The following is a 24,426-nucleotide window of genomic DNA, read 5'->3' on the forward strand; positions in this document are numbered from 1 at the left end:
TTTTTTTTTTTTTTTGCAGTTTTTGTTTTTGTTAATTTATCAGAGGCCGCTGTGTATGCACTTTGAGATCTCAAATTTCTGTAGCGAGAGCCAATTATGCCTGCTCATTTCACATAAACCGACCAAAGGCCGCTGTCGACTGTTTTTTTGACTGACTTTTTTTCAATGACCGATCGACTGACCCAACCGCCTCCTTCGCTTAAACCCAATTTTGTTGATTAACCCGCCCACACACTTCCCTAAACCAAACCAATAATTTTCAGAAGCAATCCAGAAAAAGAAAAGCCCTCGTCTAATTTTTAGAACGTTTTCAGATTTTACCACATTCTTACCCTGTTATTTACTTGTTTATTTTATTTGTTGGATTCAGTTTTTGTCTTACCTGCTTTCTTGAACCGTTCCTTAGCAAGCTGCCGTCCATACAGAGGTAAGCGGTCAGCTGTTAAGCGCGAAAAGGAACGTCATCATACCGGCAAGTAGCTTTTATTTTAAAAATTAAATGCAGCCATATGTAGCTCTGGCTACATAATTCCCATTCTCTAGAAACATATATAGGGCTACGTTTCCAGAATGAGCCTATGCTGGTAATTCTATATAGGTAAAATGTTATGCATAAATCAAACTACAGAATGTTTTATATGTCTGACAGTTGCACATGCTTTAGAAACAATGAAATATTTGCCAATATGGTTTGTATGAAATATGGTGGGATTCATTTAAATCTTTTTGTGTTTTGCTACATATATTTCATAAAATTTAAATGTATTTTTTTTTTAACAAAAATAATCTTGTTTGTCTCAAATTTCTAATATTTATTAATCAAACAGTTTAATTTATGTTGTTTATTTATTGAGATTTAGGGGATTTTTAGTCCAGTTATTAAATTACTTACTGAGTAACTAAGTTTCTGTTTAGACTGTAAAGAGTGATTTAAATATGTATTAAATAATATTAAAGAATTAGTAATTCATTACTTTTTTGAAGTATCTTACAACATATATTCTGTACAGTTTTTGAAGCTCAATTAACAATCGCAGAACATGCACAATAGTCTTACTTCAGGCATGATTCTGATTTGATTTGACTTAACAAAATCCCCACAGAGGGAGCAAAGCACAGAGCAACATATCAAACACAGATGGACAGGTTATTTAATATAGACCATCAAAAGCATGCTGTGTAAGTTTGATAGCATTGCAACAAATTGCTTTCTTATGTGGGTCAAATGAAAAATTGCTCCTCAAACATAGCAGGCACAGAAATAGGGGCCGTTTGCCCTGCTGCCCTGTTTGAAATCACTTGCTAGGCTCATATCATATCTCACTGCTGTGCTGCAGTCCCACCGGGTTGCCCTCTATCAGTGCTCTTCACTGACTCAAACCCCTGGATCCAGCCCTCCATGATTTGCAGTTGACAGCCTTACCACAAAGACTGGTTCTATTTCCATTAAAAACAAAAACAAGTTAAATCATAAAAAAACACTGCTACTGAACGATGTTTGGTTTTGTTTCTCTGCATTCTTCCACCAATTCAGACAGTACGTCGTGCATTCTAATAGAGCTTTCTTCCTTTTTATTTATTGAACATCATTACAATGCCACTACTGATGCAAAAAAAAAAAAAAAACACATTAAATAGAATTTCAAACAAATGAGCACAAATTACATGTTACACCGCTTCAGAATTCATTGTGTTGCAGTGCAAATACAATGAGGAAAATGGTCAAGGGAGAAACATGGAACTAGAGTTGTAGGTTAGTTATTTGGTTCGAAAGCCCCTTTTAACTAACTGGTGTTTAACTTAAAGGGCTTTATAAAGTAGAGGAACTATGACATTGATTTTTACGCAAAAACCAAAAGCAAGTTAACATTTTAACACTTCCATTTCCATCATCTCAAAATCAATGGGGTTTTAAAAGGGATTTCAATTAACTCAATAATAAAAAAAATTAATTCAACCTTAAGATACTTTCACGAGTTACACTCCCCTCACGATTCCTTCAATCTCTTAGTATTTCAAAAGTTGTTAATGCTTGCACATGTATTTAGGATTTAAAAGTCACAAAAGTTGCATTATTTTCTGAAGATTAACTTGATGGAAAAATTATATTTAACTTAATTATTCATTAATATTTATTAAATATATTTATTACTTAATTATATTTAAATAATTATATTATAATTATATTGAACTTACTATTCATGGTAGTTGAAAAGCCTACGGGAAACTCCTAAAGGGATTTCATCAGGGAAATCAGTGTAACGCTAACAGCTGAGGAAAAAGTGACGTTACAGTTCCTCTACTCCATTGCTGCCTAATATAGTAGTCAAAATTGATATCAGATTTGATTGGGAGTTATTAATGATGTTGGCTGTTAGCCTTCTATGAACACATGATAAACGAGCAGCGGCGCTGACCTTCTCCTAACCCAAGTAAACTCCACAACTTTGTTATAGAATGTGACCGCTAAAGAACTCGACACATTTGTTTCAAATGTGAATGCAACTGGAATATTCAATCATTTTTTCTATTCCAGTCGCTAACTCTACTGCACCTTCCACTGACATTCAAGTGAATCCAAAAAATCTTATTAGCTGAAGAAGGCTGTTTGGATGGCAGTCTGGGTAATGGAGCCGAAAGAGGTTAAACTGGCAGTGGTGGTTCACTCGGGGCAATGGATAAAATAAATATATATATAAATTCTGTGTATTTGTTGCCACAAATAAGTTTCAGACAGCTTAGCTGAACACTCACACACACACACACACACACACACACACACACACACACACACACACCCCTTCTAATTCTCTCCTAACCTGGTAGCCACCTTTACCAGGAAAGTTCTACAGTAGGTGATGTTGAGACCCCGAGGGCAGGAAGCTGTCAATTAATGAAATGTCCCATCACGAAAGACTTGTCGGTGCTCTGCTAATCAAAGACCTGTTCCTTAGCAACAATTCCAGGCTTCCCTCCATCAGGACATGTTCACATAAAACCACAAAATCCTGACGAGGTCATAAAAGACCCCTTACTAAATGAGCGATGACTTGGATGAACGGGAGCGTTCAATGTTTAGATTGAAAAGAGAATATGGAGAGGAAAAGCGCGACTGCGGTGGAGATAATGGCAAGAAAAATAATGATCGGTGGAATAACGAATAATGTTTTGCTAGCACCGCAGAACCGCAGTGTTTACACTTGACATACTAATAGCTTGCTCGCCTCTAGAGAAATGTATTTTAACAGCTTTCAGGTATTCTACAAGTGAATGAAAGAAAAAAGCCAAATGTAGCTATGATTACTTTTAAGTTAAGAGTTCTCCTGCTGTCCGAGTGCCATAATCAGTCCAGTTATTGTCGTTTTGACTGCCAATGACCCTAAGATGATTGAAGTGGGGAATGATGAAAAGGAGAAAAAAAGATCTCATTAGTGAGAGCTGTTCATTTATATGCTGTAACACAAACCTGATCACACACTCTTCATTTGCAAGCCTTTTTCTTTCTTTTGTGTTATTTTCAGTCTTGTTTTTTGCTTGTTTTCAATTGTGTTGCTCTTGTTGGGCTGTGGTTTTCATGATGATTGTACATGCAGCATACAGCTATAACATGGACTTCTGGAAACCATTTTGAGTCTATTATCATGTGAACTGTGTCATCATGTGACCCATACTCTAAGCAACATGTGGCAAGCAAGACTTATTTTATAAATAAGAAAATAGCTCAGTAGAAGTGAGCAGATAATCATTTCAGTAATCTATGGTTTAAGCAGAAAAAAGGTGTCAGTGAAGTTTGAATCTTTATCTGGGGGTTTATTAAGTTATAAGTAGGGCCAGACAGAATCTGTGGACATTTTTTGCTAATTCTGCGCAGGATTTTTTAGATACTGCGCAGAAGTATACATTATACGCATAAATACGCACACACACATATTTTTTCCTGATATAAGGTAAAAAAAAACTTGGAATATTGTCCTGATATTTTGTGCTAATTCTTATCATTTATTTTTTATTTACATTTTTGATCCCACTTTATCATTTGTTTATAAAAAACATATATATTAATATATATGTATATATGCATGTCTATGATTATATGTATATGTAAATCTACAGTTAAAGTCAGAATTATTAGCCCCCCTGAATTACTAGGCCCCCTATTTATTTTTCCCCAAAATCTGAGCAGATTTTATCAACAAAGTTTTAAACATAATAGTTTTAATAAATCAAATAATTTTAATAAATTTGTAATAACCTATTTATTTGATCTTTGTCATGATGAAAGTAAATAATATTTCACTAGATATTTTTCAAGACACTTCTATACAGCTTAAAGTGACATTTAAAGGCTTAACTAGGTTAATTGGCTTAACTAGGCAGGATAGGGTAATTAGGCAAGCTATTGTATAACAATAGTTTGTTCTGTAGATTTTCGAAAAAAAAATATATAGCTTAAAGGAGCTAATCATTTTGACCTTAAAATGGTGTTTACAAATTTAAATCTGCTTTTAATCTAGCCAAAATAAAACAAATAAGACTTTCTCCAGAAGAAAAAATATTATCAGATATACTGATAATTCCTTGCTCTATTAAATGAAACAAATTCAAGGGGGTGGGGGGTGGGGGTGGGTAATAGTTCTGACTTCAACTGTATGTATGTATGTATGTAAACTGGTGCTCCAGTTTCCCCCACAGTCCAAAGACATGTGGTACAGGTGAATTGGATAGGCTAAAGTGTCCGTAGTGTATGAGTGTATGTGTGTGTGTGGGTGGATGTTTCACAGAGATGGGAAGGGCATCCGTTGCGTAAAAAACATGCAGGATAAGTTGCCGGTTCATTCCACTGTGGCAACCCCAGACTACAAAGGGACTAAGCCGACAATACAATAAATGAACGAAAAAAAAACACACACACACACACACACACACACACACACACACACACACATATATATATATATATATATATATATATATATATATATATATATATATATATATATATATATATATATATATGTGTGTGTGTGTGTGTGTGTGTGTGTGTGTGTACAGTGCTCAGCATATATGAGTAGACCCCTCACAAATCTATCTTTTAAATTCATATATTTAATAGGAAGCTATACAATATTATATTTGTGCATATGCATTAGATAAGTCAGTGCTGAAGCCAAATCTAAAGCTTATCTAACAAAATAACATATAATAACGGTCCAAAAACTAGTATACCCAAATTTATATATAATAGAAAAACACTAAACACATATTTTTAAAAAAAGGAAAAATCAAGAGATTGTATTTATTTGCAATAATTTAACTAGATATTATTTTAATAAATATATCTGTTTAAGATTTTTTTGTTTAAATGTACCAAAATACATTGCCTAGATTCACTGAGAAATGAATATAAATATAAATTTTTAAAATGGAGTGTATTTAGTTATGCTGAGCACTGTATATGTATATGTATATGAATATAAGCCATTTGCCCTGACCTGAATGAACGTTCTCCTACTTCCAGAAATCAAAATGCTTTTAGTTGATAAGAGTGATAATGTATTGACATCATTAAAAGGTCATGGGCAAACATGACTGACATATCTCAGCAGCTTTCACAACATTTTGTTCTCACAAGATCATAGAAATCAAATAGACTCTGCATATAATAAACATATTTATCACAATATATAAAAAGCAGGAATTGTAACATAAATAAAGGGGTAAATCTAATAAGAAATGACAATGAGTGAAATGAGATTATTTAAACCTGCTACAGCAGTAGAAGTGTGATCTTGATGTTGTTTATCAGAAGGAGAAATAACTGTTAGCAAAGGAACATCCAAAGGCCAAATGTCTGGACCACCTTGTCTGGGTTAGGATATCTGACCTAAGAAGTACACGCTGTCCTGGTGGAGCACATGGCTCTGGGTTGAGGATAAGAGCTGAAGGTAAGTAATGTTAATGATAATAATCACAGTGATCTGGCAGTTAAGATCCAGCTGCATAAACAAAAGAACAACTAAAGAAAGCTGTTTGCGAGACCCGCACCAGGATCTCTAACTCATAGTGCCAAGTTCTATTGTGGGAGCATTGATAAGAAACATGTGGAGCAAATCAGCCTCGTCTTCTCACCTTGCAATTGCAACATGACCCATATTAGATGTAATCAATACAGCCTGAAATGGCTGCATTTGTTTATTTGATAAAGACAGTTCTCTGAGAGATTTTTTATCAGTTTAATTGGTTATTTTTAAATTTTTACATAGTCATAAGGATATTTTACTGAAAATAATAAGTTTCATCAAGAATTATTAGGATTTTTAGGAACGCTTTCTATGAAGTGTATGCTTATGATGAATTATAACTATATCATTAAAGCATTATAATGAGGTTATAATAAAGGATGACACATGTAACTGATGCATTTATAAAGCATAGTAACTGTATTATGACTAACAGTAAGTTTTTATAAGCAGTGTTGTGGAAAGTTGGTTTTGAAAGTAATAGATAACAATATTGAGTTAATCTCCAAAAACTAGTTGCATTAGTTACTTCATATGGAAAGTAATGCATGATGTTATTTTTGAGTTACTTTTTCATACCTGCCTGAGGTTTGATCTCTTTCACAACTTGCAGGGCATTTTTCTTTTTTGTAAATAGAGGAGCTCTGCATTTTATGACACTGTATGACCTACACCTCCATTTACCTAAAAAAATAAAAATAATTAAAAAATAATAATAATAATGTTTTGAAAACTTTCTAACAATGTACGTAACATATATGCAGATTAATAAACATTGTGGTTGCTACTTTTGTATTTTTGTCTTATTAGTTCAGTAAAATCACTGTCTATTGAGACTATCCTCTTTTCTTCCAGGTGTTCAAAATAATGAGAATACTTCTATCACAGAAATGTAAGGCTATGTTTTCTTGTTTTTTTCTGTTCTAGTGGGGAACTCATTTTCTTATTGAGTCATTGAGTGTAATTCAACATGATTACACTAATTTAAATTCAACAAACTATTTTTAAAAGCGTCTTAATTGATCTAAAAATTTGAGTAACATTTTTTTAAAAAGTAACTAAAATATTATTATTTAACTTTTTAAATTAATGCCTTACCCCCAACACTGTTTATGAGGCATAGGGTTCTTATCAACAGTAAAAAACACACCGATTTATTTGAAAGAAATAAATCTGTTAACTTACTAAGGAGTCTGTAAGCATATAACATTGTTTTATCATTGCAGACTGCATCTTTATGAATTTAATCATGACTGACTAATTAATACGTATAAAGCATATATAATAGGTTATAAGCATATGCATCGAAAAATGAAATGCATCACTATTATAAATGTAGCTATAACTGTCATTATAATACAGAATAAAGGTTTGTTGTGTCTTATTTATGATTACAAGTAATAAACAAAGTTATAATTCATGATAAGCATGAGCTTCATAGAAAGTGTTACCAGATGTTAATTGATTCAGAAATAAGTCTCTTTTGAACATCAATGCTGCACAGATGTTTTATTTATTTAAACAGTTTTAATATTGTCAAATGCTATTACCATTTTTATTGCTATATATTTGTATGTTTTAAGTAATAAAATCAATAATAAAACTAATAGCAAATTGATACATACAATAACTATAATATACAGTATCATAAAATGATTATTCTAATAAACTAAAGGGAAAATGTTCTGGTAAAGTTAAATCAAAAATTGTACCAATGGTACAGGAGTATGATAGACATCATGGCTGGTCAGTAATGGCATAATAGTTATCAATGTTCACAACATGTTTCAATGAATCCAACCCAAGCTCATTCTAAAAACGCACCACTATACAAATTTCTGGAGAGCGTAAAAATGCCCCAGGAGCCACGCTTTTTTTTGCAGTTTTTGTTTTTGCGAATCCACCGCAGGCCGCTGTGTATGCTTTTTGAGATCTCAAATTTCTCACACGAATGCCATTCGCGCCTGCTGTTCCTGCGTAAATCCACCAGAGGCCGCTGTTGACTGACTGAATGATTGACTGACTGACTGACGGATCAACTAAACCACCCTTTTCCTAAACTCAACTAATAGTGTTTTCAAAAGCCTGTTTCCCTAAACCCAACTGACAGTTAAAAAAGCAATCCAGAAAAAGAAAAGCCCTTGCCTCATTTTTACAACATTTTCAGATTTTACCACATTCTCACCCTGTTATTTACTTTTTTTTTTTTTTGCCTTTTGTTTTTGTCTCATTTGCTTTCTGCAATCATTCTTCACTGGACTCGAACCCCATCGTCATGATCAACTTCTTTCTGCGGGTTGTTGCTAGATCTGATCTGGTTGCGGCCGGAAGTTTACAAATAATATTTATGCTATCTATTAAATTAACCAATAAATTGTTTTTTTAACGTCTACTCCACCCCAACCCTAAACCCAAGTTTCAGAGTACTGTAAATATATATTTATACAGTGTCATACAAAAATTTGCATATCGCACTTCCAGTCAGCCGTCTCAAGTCCGCCGATACACATGGCAAGCTAACTGGACAAACTGGTGACAGCGGGAAAGCCATTCCTACGGAGGTAAGGGATGGGCTGGTAAGCACAAAATGGAACAGCGTCATACCGCCTTGTAGCGTTTGTTTTAAAGACGAAATGCAGCCATATGTACTTAATTCATACATAATTCACGATCTCCAGAAATGTATATAAGTCTACATATTAAGAATGAGCATATGTTGAATGAATCTATCAAGTAATAATGGAAAGACATCAGCCTCATTTACATTATTGTATTCATTGTGGTCTTGTAGGGGCCAGGCACTTCAGATTCTAGGGAACATTTGATTGGTCAGAAGATCTGAACATAAATTGCTGTGAAGAGTGATGTCATCAAAATCACTGATCCGTAAGTGACACACTGAAAGTTTTGAATGCTTATATAACTTCTAGAAGCAATTATTTTGAGCACACTAGTTTATAGTAAGTTATAACTTTAATTAAGGAGATTTCTTTAAATATTTAAAACATTTGACCACCACTAGCAACCATATCCATGCTTCTCTAGTCTATACACTGGCCTTCAGTAGACGTTGTGAGCCTGAGAAGGATCTAGTCTTCAGCTTAGCCTATGCTGACCCCTGACCTCTAGACTATAATTATAAGCAGTGACCTTCGACCTGGCAGACAGACAGACATGGAGCAGGATGGGGTGCCTCCAATTATAGACAGGACGCCCCGTTCATCAGGCAAATGCACATAAGGACAATGGAGACAAATATTTGCCATCTATGGTCTCCATGAGGCTGTTAAACAAGCTGGATAAGAGCCCTCAAGTGGGTAGATGCTGGATAAATGTTATGATGTTTCCCACCCAAAATAAACAAAAATAGCTTTGGTTGTTTTGCTGTAAGGCACGACACTTTTTGCCTGGAAAGGATTTTATGTGAGCCTCAACAGCTGGCTGCTCAATTTTAAACTCTTAAAGATGTGTTTGCTTTTGTAACAGGTTAAGACTGAAAGAAACAAAACAAGATCATTCCTCCAGACATGAAGAAACAGGCTTATTAATATTATTAAAGTGCTCCGATTATACTTTTTGGAGACTGTTTTTCATCTAGTGTGCTATGTAGCTGTTTTTGAATGTCAAAAATCTGCATCTTTAAACAGATCAAAGTGCATAATAAATACTGTCTCCCGAAAGACTAAAAGAACTAATTTCAAACTGCCTAAAACGAGTCGTCAGTAATTCCAGTCTTATTTCCTGCACAAACCTACAGAGGTTTGTAACCAATTTGCATAATATGAGCTTTTGGTGTTCATTGGCTTCTCACAAATAATGTCTACTTTGACCCTTAGACATTCTAATAGTAGCTGAGGCTTAGATGAGTTTGATTCCTTTTGTCAATAGCTGCATTTCCACTGTCGGGCCAGTGTGAGCCAGGGCTTTTATCGGGCAGGCCATGTCAATAGCCCGGGAGCATGAGCTGTGAGGTCGAACTCATGTCGCGTTTCCACTGTCGGGCTAGTAGCTCACAGCGCATCACCAAAACCCCACCCCCAGAACGTCCCCCGAATCAAACGTCACACAACCCGCTCAGTTCAGTGGGAATCAGTCAGATAAAGCATACTATCGCATCATCTCGAAATGATTAAAATTAAGACAACCAAAACAAACAAATGACACGTTACTGTAAAGCATCACATTATATGTCTATACGCACAGGCCAATGTATTTCCACTCATTATGTTTGTTTACTCACCGATCGACTGTTGGCATCATAGTGGTCTCGCCACTAACAGAGGGATGACCCAGTGCTCAACCTATAACATAAAACCATAGAAAATTTCAGGTATTAACCCGGTATAAAATGTATTTTATAACATCCTTGTTTTGATAGACGCTGTCAAACATTCAGCCCAAATGCTCCAGAGAGACCTATATTCATTTTTCTATAGGCTATATGACACGTAATAGGTAATTCCCCTTCATTTAAGAGAATAATTTAAGGATGTTGCATATTATTCGGTTATCTTAAGTAAAGGAAAACATTAAGTGTTTCAGGACATAAGAGCAAGTAATAAAATATGGGCTATAGCCATATTGTTGCGCTAAGCATCTATCCACTAATAAAGCTCTACATTTAAAATGTCCTTTTTAAAAACTTAGTAATCATAAAAAAACATAAACTCTTGTTTAAGAACATAAAACTTTTTTTTACTTGCAGTTTTTCCCACTCCATTTATAAAGTGGCCAGAAGTATGTATGGCTGCATTTTATTTTTAAAATGAATGTTATGGGCGGTATGATGCTGTTCCTTTTCTCGCCTACAGCTGACCGCTTACAGACGGCTTACCTGCTGTTACCAGTTTGTCCAGTAGCTTACCCCATGCGTCAATAGACTTAAGTCAGTCGGTGCTTTTTAAAACACTATCGGTTAGATTTAGGGAAGGAGGGTGGTGGATCAATCAATCAGTCAGTCAGTCAGTCGAAAGGGCCCTCTGGTAGATTTATACGAGAAAATCAGGCATGAAGGGTACTCACGGGAGAAATTTAAATCTCAAGGAGTGTAAACAGCGGCCTCTGGTGGAAAACAAAAAACAGAGAAAAAAAACGTAGCTCCTGGGACCTTTTTGCTCTGCAAAAAGGTATATAGGGGTATGTAATCAGAATGACCCTGGGTGTGGAAGAAACTTTTAAAATTGAAAGTTAAAGTGGAAAAATAAAATTTTAATGTTGGTTAGTTCTAGTTTGAACTCAAGCATAAAAAAAGAAAAATGCAAACAATGTTTGTTCTTTGTATTGTTCTTTGTTTGTTTTTTATCTTACCTGTCTTTCTAATAAAGGATATATAAAAAAAAGGTATATAAATAATTTCTCAACATGCAGCTTGAGGTCTTGTGACATGTCATCGGTTGTTGATGAAGTAGTAGATAGTTCACACAAAATTTTCAATTTTGTTATTATTTACTCACCCTTCACTTCTTGCAAAAAAAAGTAGGTATAAATATACCTACAGTGAAGATTATCATATAACACATACTTTTTTGAAAATTGTATTATTATTTATTAAAAATGTTATTTTACCCTGGAGTCAAATAAACCAGAAGAAAAATAGCATTATATAATGTATAAACACACATGTATAAATCACAGTATAAACAGTTTCAAAGCACAATCTAAGATCGTCTTTGATGTTGCGGTGAATTCTTTGATCTTAAAGCCAAACCCAAAGTTCAAAGTTAAATATCTATAAAACCTTGCAAATTTTACAAGAACGCACAATTCCAGAGTTGTGTTTTTGGACTAAGACACGGCTTTTTAGTAGGGCCGGAGAGCAGTGATGGTCATGTAACAGCCTGATCCTCTCTGCACAACTGCATCCCTGAGTTATGGAGCAGCCTCAGGAGATTTTGATTAATCAATGCCAAGTTCATACAAACTAAGCTGTCGTACTGAAAATTTATAGCCTATCCCTAGATTTTCCTTTTCCCCCCTTCCATTTTTTTCACCTTAAGGCCCACAGGAATCATGACAGCCTTGTATGTGAATGACCCATTCTTTACCGTGTGGCAGACAGATCAAACACGAGCAGCGTCCCGACAGCCACTGTAATGCAAATAAATTATGGCCGGCTCACCAATTCGGAAGGTCAACAAATTTTAATGCCTGTCACAAGGTTATTGACAAGCCGGAGCCTGAAAATAGGGTTTGTTTTGAGAAAAATGATGCTCAATTTGCAAGGTTTTAGCCCCAGCTTTTATGGCAGTGCTGTTTCTGGTGTGACTTACGGCCACCAGAGCCATTAAAACAACGCTACAGGACTTTCCATTAGAAAGCAAGAAAACCCATAGCTAAGGCCTATTAAAGACAAGGTCAATTAAACAGTATATGGTCTCTGACTTCATTGATGGCTGATCTGCTGTGGAAGAGCAGAACCGCCGTAGAGCGGTTTAAAGCAGAAAGGGCAGATGGAAAGGAAATGATCAGGTTGAGGTCTTCAGAGACCGTGGGGATGCGTTTAATGCACATGTATTTGTTCAGTGTGGCCTTCATTTCAGATCTGGGTGCAAGCGGAGGCACAGGGGTCAACCCACATCTGGGGCTGAATTGATTGTGGAAGGGGGAATTTGAAGTAGGTGATTTTTCTCCATCAAATGCTGAGTGAATCAAGCCTGTGTTTTATCAAAGCCGGGCAGGAGAGCGAGGAAGGGGGATAAAATAAATGTGCAATTTAAAACAAAAGCTTCTGTAGCTTCTCCTTTGAAAATATTTCATTTTAAAAGACACTTTCCAGCACTTAGATATCTAAGTACGCTTTGGTTCAGGCTATCTATTAAGTTAATGTTTTTGAACCGTTCATCAAAAGAGATTCAGCTTTACATTTTGTTTTGTTCATAAATATATCAATTATTATCAAATCAAATGTTCAAATAATGTATACATATAAACATACATACACAGAATATGTGACCCTGGGTAACAAAACCTGTGGTAAGTGTAAAATTTAATCTGAAAATCATACAAAAGCTAAACAAATAAGCTTCCTATTAATGTGTAGATTGTTAGCATAGTAAAATATTTGCAACATGGGCTTATTCTGAAAACGTAGCCCTATACACATTTCTGAAGATTGCAAATTATGTAGCCAGAGCTACGTATGGCTGTATTTCATCTTTAAAACGAATACTACAGGGCGGTGTGATGCTGTTTCTTTTCTTACCAGTTGATCGCTTACCTCTGTATGGACAGCTTTTTTGTTGTTACCAGTTTGTCCGGTAGCTCGACATGTACATTGGCAGACTTAAGATGCACAGCGAAGACAACAAGGTTTGAGTCTAGTGAAGAATGGTTCCAAAAAGCGGATATGACAAAATCAGAATTAAAAAAAAATTAAATATATATATATATATATATATATATATATATATATATATATATATATATATATATAATGTGGCATTTTTTTAAATTAAATAAACAAGTAAGTAACAGGCTGAGAATGTGGTAAATTCTGAAAAAGTGGTAAAAATCTGGGGAAAAATCAATTTTAAAACGGTTAGATTTAGGAAAGGGGGAGGTTGTGGCTATCGGTCAGTTGGTTAGTCAGTAAATAACTCACTCGACAGTGGCCTCTGTTCGATTTACTGAAAATAGCAGGCACGAATGGCACTCGCGAGAAAAATTTGAGATCTGAAAAAGTGTACACAGCGGCCTCTGGTGGATTCGCAAAAACAAATACTGCAAAAAATCTAGGGATGTCGCGATTAGGTTTTTTTGCCCTTGAATCCGAGTCTACCAATCTACCGATACTGAAACCAGATCCAATGCTTCTATAATACATTTAAATAGCATCTCAACTTAAAACACCCAGCAGGCAATCCCAAGTTTACATATCTCACAGTTTGCTGTGACAATGTGGTCGATATCAACTTTATAATACCTCCAGACCGCAGACATACTCGTGCTTTCCGCTTCAAGCTGCCTCCGTGTTCTACTTTGCCGGCATTTAACCTCTGTATAGTCTCTGTAACAAACATGCTGCACATGTTGCTGTTTTGGTGTGGTCAAGTCAAAAAGTGGTCTAACTCTGTGCAACCGCATAACTATTGATATGTTATAAAATAAAAATGATCGGGAGGTAATGTCTGATTCCGATCGAGTCTGAAACTACGTGATCTGACCCAATTTACACCAGATCAGATCTGGACATCCCTAAAAAAAACAGCTCCTGGGATGTATTTTGCTCGGTATATTGGGGTACGTAATCAGAATGAACCTAGGTTGAATATTTGGCTAAGAAACAACTGTTTGATAATCTGAAATCTGAGGATGCAAAGAATGTAAATATAAAGAAATGTTTCATTAAGGTTGTCCAAACTTCTTAGCAATAATACTATTCAAAAACTTAAGTTTTGATCAATTTACGGTAGGACATTTACAAAAAACCTTCATGGAAATACATTGCCAAAAATATACCTGTGCAATTGAAGACATTTTGACCCTATTTTTGTGGTCCAGGGTCACCTATGATCTTCACATGATCTGAAAAAATAAAGGGTGCATAATTTTGTGTGGAAACTGAGATTATTTTTGTTTATGAAATTCACAAGGTCATAAACAATCTGTACGATCACTTTTAATTAATGTAACGCATTTTATTAAATAAGACTATTTAAATTAAAATAAGAACTCATCAATGAGTCATGATTTCTTTGTGAAATGATAAAAAAAAAAAGCTTTGAGAAAATGTGTGAGCATGGTCAGGGATTCAGCCATTAAAAACCTGAATTAACGTTTTATGTGTAAGGCCAGTAAAGCCTTCCTTGTTTTCATGTCATTACCCCACAGGACACACTACAACAAGGCTTGTCGCTTTGAACAGATTAATACGCTACACAACATACAAACGGTCCCAAACTGAAAAACACAACGCTGTAAAACATATTTATTAGGCAATAACCTATCACAAATTGAGCCGTAAAGCTGTCTGAAATTTGCCTGCGCTCCAGATCTGGCCTCCAGGAGAAAAGATGTGTGTTTACAATCGCAATTTGTTTCTCCCAATCTCTGAATGTTTTCTAGAGCAAAAGAAACCGTTTACTACATTTTAACTTTGCATTTCTGCATTCGGCCCAAAAACGCTGACTTATTGGAGTTTAAAAATGCACATGTTCAGTATACATACATAATGAATGTTTAGTGAGGAGAAAAAAATGCTTGGAACACTTTCCACTAATTTAGTTTCAACAGACTGTGAGAACGGCACCCCTTTTGCTCAATTATATTATACAACTCCAGCAGGCCATCCCGAATAACAAAAACCCAGAGGCCACATCTGTAGCCATGCGCCCTCCCTCTCTCTCAACATGGTTTCTATTGATCTGCTGGTCGCAATATCACACTCATCTCCAGTATGGGGCAAGGTCCTACTCCCACCTTAACCCCCTGCGGTCTTAAGCAGTGCCTGCCAGCAGGAACCCTGAACCTGGGGTCGCTATGAGTCCTCATACATCCCCTGTCTCCCCTCCTCCATGGCCCCATGGCCCTTGTGCCTGTATTTCTGTGGCCCAGCGGGGCCCCTGTTGCCTCCGTTTTCCATCTGCTGTGCCGTGCCTGGTGCCCTTCCTTTGGCCACATTAGCAAGTCAATCAGTGCACTCATGAGAAAGAGTACTCTCCATTTTTACTGTTGATTTGGATGCTATTTATTTTTTTAATCATTAGGACCAATTTCTGAACGCTTTTTCAGATACAAAACTTTTCCTACTGTGAGCACAAAAGTGGTCAACGTGGGCTAAACTGTGGATGGTTTATCATTGTTTTGGCTCAAACTACATTCGGTGACTACATCTTTTAAATAACAGAAATTCTTTTCTCACTTATACACAACCACTGCCAAAACTCAATGCGCCTACAAGGTAATTTGCAAGCTGACTTAATCTTTTCAGAACTGAAGTTTAAAACCAAATACAAAACTGTTCAAGGCAGGAGTTTTCTAAAATGACACAGTAACACCACATTTTAAGTATTATTAAAGCCTAATTTTGGCATGCCATTAAAAGTAAATCAATATGGTAATTGTGACTGTTCATCTTTCATTTCTGACTTTTCTCTGGCAATACTAAGATTGTAACTCTTACTGTTATTCTAAACATTTTCAGAATTGTAATTATATTTTATGTTAACTTTGGGTTTATAGGTGACCTCACAATTATGACTTTATGTCTCACGATTTTTATGCTCTGAAAAAACTCTGATTTGAAGTCTTACAATTGCAAGCGTAGCAATTGCATATTTCACTGCAGAATTAAACTGATTTCTGTGACTGGGCAAGACTTCCAATATATATTAATGTAATACCAAGAGTAAAAAACAAAAAAGAAGAATAAAAAAGTGTACACACTGGTTTATGTGGTTTACAAGGAAATGTATAATGACATGAATTTGTATAATCACATGGGGATGACCTAGGTATTACAATATCAATGTGGTTTGTGAGGACATGCCCTGTGCCTTTTGACATTCAAAATTTACCTTAGTTTAAAACACAACGCCCTTTTTGTTTAAAATATTTTCATATTAATTGTTCTGGCCTCTGGTGAGGTTAAAGGGTTATAGGTTTTTGTGTAGTTAATTCAGCTTTTTGTTCTGTTACCAGACATCCTGTTTAATGTTGTAACTTGTGATATACCTTTTGTAATGTCTACACCTATGGAGCGTCATCAAACCACAAATTTAAGTGTTTGTGTAACACAAAGAAAATAGCTAAACGTTTAGTGCACACCAAGAATATATTATCATATTTCAATGTTATTCTGGTAGATTTTATATTTTCACTCCTTGAAAACTATAATATAATGAAAATACATACAACTTTGTTTTAGAAATGCTACACTGTGATTCTCACAATTGCAAGTAAAAAAATTGCTGCCTTAAATGTTTTAGTTGAATCAAATGAACTTTTCCAATCATCTTAACTTACATCAATCAAATAAACTAAAATATAAAGTTAAACTTTATACAATAATACTATATTTATACTATGATTAAAATAAGGATTTGAAACCTGATTAACGTATTGAAGAGCACCTATGACGAAAATCAACTTTTGTAAGCTGTTTGGACAGAACTGTGTATATGTACAGTGTAGCATGTCCACAGTCATATTGGGTTTATATAAAGACAATAAGTCTTTTTATTTTATTTACTGACGTTAAAATAAAATCCAAACTCGGGTGGTTTTCCCCACACACCAAATTGTTTGAAATGTTTCCATAATATAACATGTCCACAGAATGCTTTTTGCAAAGAAACTAGGATTAAAACATGTAACAAATCTCTGATCATCTTCTCCTTAATAATTAGCTATAAGTTTACCACATTTTTAAAACAGAGCTTGTTTGTAATAAAGAGAGTAAAATTGTTATCTAATTCTTAATTACTATAATCACCACGGCTGCATGGTGTCAGTAAATGCGCATATGTGTGTACTGAAAACTGCATTTGTGTGTGACTCATTGTTTCAGAAATGCTTGAATAGACTCCACCACAAAGTCATTTAAGCTTTAAGCTGCGGTCACACTGGGTTTTTTCTCCTATAGACTTCCATTCATACGCACGCGAATGCGTCAGACCGGAAACGCAGGGTCATGCATCAAGTTTTGCAGGTTGCTTCGGTGCAAAGTTCAAGCTTGGTGAACTCTGACCTGCGAAATCACATCACTTTACTGCGTGAGACCAATCGAGGAACAAAATATGACATCTCTGGACAGAAATTTAAAACATTGAGCAATAGCTCGCTTTTTAAATGTCTAATCATCTTGTTTATTCCCGCCCCTTTACGCAGAGCTGTACGACAGAATTTCGCAAACTCAAACTCAGGTGTGACCGCAGCTTTATCCGTGCCTGTCTCTATCACTGACAGCTGGTTATCTGACGTAACGAATGACAAGCAGATATGCAGATCGGAGTAGTGGACAGGGAGAAACAGCTCATTTGGATTTAAAACCACAGGCTACAAAACAGCTTCACTCTAGTCATGCTGTGTTCACATCAGACGCAGTATGTATGGATTAATTGCGCTAATAGCGATATTCGCGTGTAAATAGACGCGAAAACATTTTAAGTTTACTCGCTTCATTCTAGTGTCAATATCACTTCCCAACAGACGCGGATTTGCGTCATGTACGGAGCTTCTGTCTGCCAGGTGACTCTAGCTTCATTGCTAAATGTCTAACATGGATTTCATTGAGAGAATAGCTGTGTTTATGTGTTTTAGGAAGATTAAAAAACAGCATCGATTCATTTGGAGCCGTGTCTGAGTCCACTAGATCCATTCTAAAGTGCACTCATAAACTCCTCCAGAAACTATACCTGGATGGTGGAAGCTTTCAGCGGTGCTTCTGACTGAGCCGAGACCAGTTTGATGTACTGTTGTCAGTGTCGGCAGGAGGTTTTTTCCCCTGGACACCAACAACGGCGCTACGTCATAATCATGCTCCCACAAGAGCAATCTCCTGATTGGTTAAAGCGGCGTGAATGTCCACTGAAGTGTAGATTTTTGTACTCAAGTGATTCGCGTGAAACACACAATATGTGCACTAAGCACATCAATCGCGCAAAAGGCTCAACTCGCGCCACATCATTTGCGCCACCTCATTCGCGCATATCATGCCCTAGGATGTCTACTCGCATGTTTGAATTAACATGTAACATTGACTTAACATGTAAATGACTAGCGCTTGACATTTCTTCAGTGTCTGGTGTGAATGCAGCACTAGACACCAAAATGGGCACATTCAACCTTATATAATAAATAATCTGATGTATTCACCTTATTCTCAGCTGTCGAGCGGGCGCTGCCATTTGAATCTTTTTGTCTCGCGACTTCCGGTCACATTCACTTCCATTCATTTTTTGACGTTAACAACTTCTCGTTACGCTGCTTGATGTTGCAATTTAATATTTTCTTATTATATTATGCTACTTGGTCTGTGTAGTCATGCAAACATTTGTTTGTTGAGCAAATAGTTTGGCCATTTTCTGCCGTTTATTATTCCTAGTCATTTCTCCTATAGGCGACTGAATCGGAAGTTCTAAGACAATCGCGAAAACAGGCGCACTTCCGCATTTTAGAATAAGGTCAATACTTTGAGATAAAGCTTAACAGATGCATTCTGGAGGCCCTTTAAAATAAGGTAAAGCAACATGACATTTATTGTTGTCTTGACTTTTTGTTATAACTTTTTTTTACAGTGTAACTTTTTTTTGAATGACAAAGTGTTTGTTGTAGTGTTTTAAAATATTTACTTGATTTGATAAAACATATGAAGTAAATTTTCTACGTTTAATGTATTCTAAATATGCAATTAACTAAGTTGAAATTTGGTTAGAAGAGCTGCATAAAGAGTTTTGAAAATGTGACGCAAGAATATTGTGCCTACTATGAAAAAAATAAGCTGAAGTGAAGGGAATTGATCTGTCTAGAAATAAAAAGAGAGAGATTAAACCGCACTGAGATATGAAGCAAACAGCCTGTTGCTTTAAAATTTCGGTGTGCAAATATGGAGTTTCAGGTAAATAGGACAGGCCGTCTGCTGAGATATGCATAGACAGAGAGAGAGACGGAAGAAGCTTAACTGACACCTGTGGTCTCTCATAAGAAATGATCTCAGGGTATTCATTCCAGCCCCAGGACCACGGCAGCAGAATATTGATTAGAGCTGAGATTCAACGTGAAGACAAAGAGAGAGATGTGATGAGGCCCTCAGAGACCCCCACCAATGTTTCCATCCTGTAATGCGAGAGCTATATCCATGGGCGTGAGTGAAGAATAGGAAGGAAAAACAAGAAATAAAGAATAGAGGATTCTCCTATTAAATATTTCATTGGACAAGAGACCGAACATGCAACTTTCATCAAATCTACGATATTTGATGCCGTGCCAATCGAAGGAGGGAAGAAGACTGGCATTGGGCACGTTTGAATTGTGGCATCAGGAAATGTGGAAGAGCATTAGGTCATTTCAAATGACTTACATTCTAACATTTTTGCCTGGTTTGTGTTGGAAAAATTCAGGTATAACTTTGCTTCAGTAGATTTTTTAAAAGGGTCAAATGATGAATTTTCATGTTTGTGTTCATTCTCAGAAAAAAATGGTACAATGTTGTACCAAAGAAGGTACAAACTCCTGTCACTGGGGCAGTACCTTTGTAAGGAACAGATTTGTACCTTAAGACAAAGAAACAAATTTACCATTGCAATGTGTACCTTTAAGGACATGATTTGTACCATGGGAAACAGAAATGTACCTTTGGTTTTAAAACCTGAAGATACAATTTTTTACCTCCATCAAAGGTACAAATCTGATCCATGAAAGTACCACTACAATGACAAGACACTTTGAACCTTAACAGTGTCAAATGTGTTCCTTCAAGAACTATTTAAAGGCGTTTTGCTTTATCCAAAGTGCGTCAATTTATTGTCACTATATATACAAAACATCAAATACATTTTTAAACAATGTTTTTTTAAGTTCTTTTTTTTTGTGTACATGCACCTTTTCCATTTACAATAAAGAATAAAAAATACTTTAACATAAATTAAAAAAATTTACAGAAATACATTCTCTCACCTACATTGTAAAACTTATTTTTTCTCCAATGTTCACACAATAACTTTATAATGCTTAAAGGTTAATTTAATTTAATTAAATTTTAAAATAAAAATAGAGTTATGCAAAAGTATTGTAACGAGATATGCACAATGTTTGATTAGTTTTACAATAGTAAAATGTCTGCATCAGCACATTGTAAATGCAGGACTTTTGCCAGCTCACATGTGTAGTGGAAACCAAACGCCAAAAGGTGCGGATATAAATAATGAAAATGAATTTATCAGAAAATTTTTACCTAATGTTTATTAAAAATGCCTTAAATGTTTAGTTTACAATAGTTTTGTCATACCAGTTGTTCTGTATAATAGAATTTAAAAAGTCATGTTTTTGAGTTTCTTTAAACATATACTTTTAAATGATGATTCAATATGTTTTAATATGGAAATTATTCGTAAAATAAAAAAAATCATAAAATTTTAATGAGAACAATTGTGTACCTTTATTTCAATTGTACCATAAAAGATACAGACTTCTTTGCACAGGCTTATCTAAAGGGTTGATGGTTCCCAAAAGGTAAAACCACCAACAATCAAAAATACATGTTTATATGGTGTCATGGCTTTGCAGTAAAAAAATATCATTATTATAGAAGTCAACAGGGAAAAAACATAAACATTTTGAAAAAGTAGTACATTTAAACAGTACACAATGGTTTATATATATATATATATATATATATATATATATATATATATATATATATATATATATATATATATATATATATATATATATATATATATATATATATATAAATATTACAAATTTATATTTATCTTTAAAAAAAAGAGAATTTACTCAGTTATGTTGTTCCTACCTTTATGACTTACTTTAAAACTTTTAATAAAGAAAGAAAGAAAGAAAGAAAGACATGCTCTCTTTAAATTATCTACCCCAACATGTCTTTCTTAGTCTACTTAATTAAAACAGTCATGCTTCCATCACTAATCAAGGAAGTGTTGTTGGTTAAGCTAGTTAAGAAAACAACAGCCCAAACGCATCACCTAAACAATCCATCCATTAAACAGCTGCTCAAATGAGGCAGTTCACAGAGTTTGCTGCTTGTTTAGTATGAAAAGAGAGAAATAGCAGGGGTTAGTGTTAAATGATGGAGATAATGAGCAGCCTGCTTATACAAAAACACTTTTAAAAAATAAAGGACTGCGGCTGAAGCAAATTGGACAGCATGGAGTGTGTTAACTCGCTGAGTTTTACTGCTAACATCCTGGTACAATTGTAAGGTTAGTAAGTGTGACCTCTTCATTCCACTGACAAATGTTGCTGGAGAGGAAACAGGAACAGCAACGCTTTGGAAGCAAAACAGTATTTTTAGAGATATACAGTACGTAAAAATTTACTGCACAAGATAGTGTTTTGATTGCTTGAGTGCTGAATGGTGAGGCTGAAGGATTCCAGAGTGTGTCTGATATAACGCTGGCCAAAAGCCTTCACAGCAAGCGCTGTTTTTAAGACACCGCGCGCTTCTTTTCCTCTGTCCGCAGAGAGTGTGTTTTAAGGTTTAATTTCAGTTGGACGAAAATAGTTTTCTGTCTTTTTGAAAAGCTAAATGCTGACATCTTAAATAATAGATTTTTGCAATGTTGGAGTAACTTTATAAGGCTAATAGACCTACATTCTGCAGAAGTGAAACATGCGCTTATTTAGCAAAGTGTTTGATTGTGAATTGTGTAATGTATGCTTAGACTGATGAATACTGATGCTTGACTACACAAAAACCTGCTGCAGCTTGATTAGAGCTGCAAATGAATAATGGAAAAATGTAAATATTACTACAACACACACTCTAGTTCAAATGTTTGGATCAGCAAGATTGAGTTATTATTTAGAAAAAATCTTATATGCTTATGCAGGCTGCATTTATTTGATTACAAATACAGCAAAAACAGAAATAATCTATTCCAATTTAAAAGAAATGATTTCTGTTTTAGTGTATTTTAAAATGTATTTATGCCTGTAACTCAAAGATGAATTTTTATTATTGTACCAGTCTTTGTTATCATGTGATCCTTCAGAAAACATTCTAATATGCTGATTTGGTTCTCACTAAACATTTACCTTTATTATCAATGTTGACAAATATGCTATTTAATATATATATGCTATTATATATATATATATATATATATATATATATATATATATATATATATATATATATATATATATGTATATATATATATATGAAAAATCATGATGAAGTTTTTTCTTTCAGATGTCTTTGATGAAGTTCAAAGGAGCAGTGTTTATTTGAAATAAACATTTCTGTTTGATCAGCGCCTTAAATAACAGACCCCAAACTTTTAACTGCAGTATGGATGGGGTCTATTTATTGCTAAATGCTAACAAACCTAAGGGGTAATGCATATATTGCAACTAGGGATGTAACAATTCACAGTGAGTCGTTGAAAATCGATTCAAATATGTAACGATTCAAACCGTTAGAAATGTTGAATGAATCGTGATTTTGAACAGAAGCGGCGCTATGTTTACAGGCGCAAATTCCCTTCACCTGCACATTAGCGAGCAAGAGGTGAAGTGTGCCAGACAAAACACAAACTGTGTGCAAATACTGCAAAAAGACAAACTAACGGAACAACGAACATAACGCACATCAACCGTCAACACAGTGAAAAACTAGTCACAGACCAAAGCCAAATCAGGGGGACCGGATGATTAGCAGCTCCGCTTGCTTCAACGAGTGCTACGGAGATCACACGGTGCATCAGTGTTTACATAGCGAAGTGTGAAGATGTTTTTTCAGACTGAAAGAGAAAGTTGTTGTGTTACAGAGGCAGGTATTAGATTAGTTTTACCATCTGCTTTTCAAATTAAGTTTATGCATATTTTAGTAATTTGCTTAATATTATTGAATATTTAAACATGTTTAAGATTATCTCTTCTTAAATGTATCACACTAATACTTACACTAATTATTTATACAAGTAATATTAATTATTCACCTTTATAATCATGTTCAACTCCTGTATCTATCCTACTACAGTACATACACAGTAATTTTATAATCAGTGGCCAGGATCACCTGATCCCAGTGGCCAGGATCAGGGGCCTATTGACCACCTCTGTACACCCTGCTCTCTGGTTTAGAAAAAGGCTTTACTCTACACACCAGCCAACTCAGTCCCCAGTCAAATCTTTTTTTTTTTCAGCAGGGGACATTGTAAATATCCAAAGACCTCAGCTTATGCCAGAAAACAGAGATATGTTTGTAAAATCCCAGCAGAGTCACAGTTTAAGTTTGTTTACAGTATATTAAACGAGTTTTCTTTAGCTTGTATTATTCTTTAATTTATTATTATTTTTTTTTAAACAGTAATTTAGTTAGGGCAGAAAATTTATTATTTTGCTAAATGTGCAGCATTTAAGAAAAAAATAAACAGGTTCTTTACCTTAAATTTGTTTCAAAAAATTTAGTTTAAAAATCGTGACTAAATCTTATCGTGAGATTAGTATCATGAATCGCATCGAATCGTTATGTCCCTATTTCCAAATGACTGATTTAGTGGCTAATTCATATGAATTTGTATGGTTTGGTTCATACAATTTAGTACAATTTGCTCATCCCGCAGTGACGATTGGGTTTAGGGAAGGGGCTTGGTTTCATGCCTCCTTTTAAAAATCATACATTTTCGTACGACTGAACTCATGAATTCTCACGAATTATCCACTAAACTGTCAAAACATAAAATAATTACTTTTTTCGTGAGATCAG

General features: G+C 35.0%; 1 long non-coding RNA gene across 5 annotated transcripts in view; it reads right to left on the minus strand.

Annotated features, from left to right (window-relative positions):
- The window catches only part of LOC137488661 (uncharacterized), a 332,037-nt gene that overhangs the window by 17,377 nt on the left and 290,234 nt on the right, over nt 1-24,426 (minus strand). For 4 of the 5 annotated variants that reach the window (XR_015518527.1, XR_015518519.1, XR_015518518.1 and 1 more), the window contains one exon: nt 10,261-10,321. This is a non-coding gene — a long non-coding RNA (uncharacterized LOC137488661). Of the gene's footprint in view, nt 1-10,260; nt 10,322-14,477; nt 14,544-24,426 lie in introns of those variants that run through there. The other variant, XR_015518524.1, reaches the window with a different exon arrangement.

The sequence above is a fragment of the Danio rerio genome, chromosome 20, assembly GCF_052040795.2.
Source record: "Danio rerio strain M-AB ecotype USA chromosome 20, GRCz13ab, whole genome shotgun sequence".
Taxonomy (NCBI): Eukaryota; Metazoa; Chordata; class Actinopteri; order Cypriniformes; family Danionidae; genus Danio; species Danio rerio.